A 2297-nucleotide genomic window follows, 5' to 3' on the forward strand; every position below is an offset into this window, starting at 1 on the left:
AAATTAAAAAATAAAACATAAAAATTGTCTATTCAATACTTTACACTAAATAAAAAATGAAAATTTTCAATTTAATTACAATTCATTTGTGTTTATGGTACATAGTAATTAATATACAATGTTATTTTTCAAACTATTAATATTTATTGTACATAATAATTAGTGATACAATACATAGTTATTAATACTATAGTAAATAAAAGTGAATTATTATTAAAAAGAGACATTTCAACTCATCATAATTAAGATAAATAAAAATAAATTTTATTTAAAAATAATAAATTTAATTTCATAATTTTAAATTTTAAATAGATTTTAAAATTTTTAAATTAAAAAATTAATAACAAGCCAATGAAAAATTACCTACAATAATAATAATAATAATAAAATATATACATTAAATATAAAACATGTGAAGTGACCTAAGCATTGTACATTTATCTCATGTACTATTAGAGCTGAACATAAAACATGTGGAGCCTCCAACATCTGAAAACTATACGTTCCATCTTATACACAGAGCTGCTACAGAGCATCGTCCTTACTATCCAGTCCATTGACTTCCCTGCTCTCACGAGAAATAATGTTGGGCGGCAGAGGGGATTTGCTTTAGTTGGAATTGAAGTTACATGTTTATAATCAGCGATTGGAATTTTTCCGAGAGCAGAAAAAGCATAATTTTTTTATATGATCAGCTATTGGAATTTAGGAATATTAGTTTAATTTTTTTGATAATGATGATGAACTGAGACCAAATAATGGTCTATCGGACCTAAAGAAACAAGTTATCTATTTTGATTTAAGATTTTATTCCTATCCTCAAAAAGCTTGGAGAGAAGCGTCCTGAACTCACTATAATTTTGACATTGTAAAAGACTAGGAAGGTCAATATTGTAACAAAAATTGTGAAAGTCAGTATTTTCACATCTCATTCATGGTTTATATTTTTATTTACCTATCTTTCTTGATGTTTTAAAATCCTTACTAATTGTAAATTACTAGTAAAAATAAAACCACATTCCGCTGAACGAGAAAGGGTGTTTTGTTGAGAACTAAAATGACTGTATTTGTAGAGTGGTAGTAGTTTAATTGTTTTATGTTTTTGTTGTATTTTTTTTTAATGAAATTTATAATTGTTTTTCTTTAATGAAATTTATAAAAAGAAAATTGTTTGTATTTATTTTATTATTATGAAACTTATAAAATTTTATTATAATTATAAGCTTGATTTATGAATTTTAAGTAATTGATTGGTTTATAAAGTTTATTATATCTAGGTATGGTATTAGGTTTTTAGTTTTGTTTTTACTATGTATTAGTTTCACAAATTTTTGTGGCTTATCCATAATTTAATATTAAGAATTTAATTTTCGTTAATTTTTTTATTATTTAAATTAATTTATTTGTAAAGTTATTGGTTGAGGTTTTATTATGGGTTGTTTAGTTTCTTCCATTTCTATAAGTTACTAATTTTTATTTTTAGTTTTATTTGTTTATTTATTTATATTATTTTTCTTTTTTCTATTATTTCCATTTTCATGAATTATAATTTTTTGAGATAACTTATTATTATATTAAAAACACATTTTACTAAATTTAATATATATATATATATATATATATATTAATTAGTGAATCATATTTTTATTTTTATTTTTTTGTCATATATATATATATATATTTTAGTGAATCATATTTTATTTTTTATTTTTTTGTGATGACATTTAACGATATAATATTTTATTAGTTGTTTTATTTTTGCGATGAAATTTTTGTTCTTATAATTTTTTATTTTAATTAAGTTATATTTAAGCTAACCTATATAGCCCTTATTTTAGATATAATAGGAAAACATATCATAAATCACTAGTCAAACCAAGAGTGATGACAAAGCAACACACTGAGTCTCAATAGAAAAATGTACGAGACCAATATTTCTTGGAGAGCCAAAATTCTTATTGCTAAGTTAAACACTAATTCTTATCAACTCCCTTGTGAAACAAAGAGTTGGAAAATGCCAAGAGAAGTGTGGGGGGAAAGAGTATGCATTTTTTGTTCTTCGGGAAAAGTGAAAACATAAAAACATTTCATTTTAGTATGCCAGGCCTTCAAGGACAACACTGAAAGTTATGAAGATATTCTGCATCTAGCTCTTGGGATAATCTATTCAGCTAGGTGTTTGTGAAGAAGATGAGAGCGTTTATTGTGAGGCTTCACAAGAAAAGAGCAGAATACAACAATCCGATGAAGAAACATTCTGTTCCATAGGCTATTTTTACAAGAAAAGAGCAGAATAC

Source organism: Pinus tabuliformis, chromosome 2_1 (genome assembly GCF_031772625.1).
Source record: "Pinus tabuliformis cultivar Carrire ecotype Pingquan chromosome 2_1, CPIR1, whole genome shotgun sequence".
In the NCBI taxonomy this organism is placed as follows: domain Eukaryota; kingdom Viridiplantae; phylum Streptophyta; class Pinopsida; order Pinales; family Pinaceae; genus Pinus; species Pinus tabuliformis.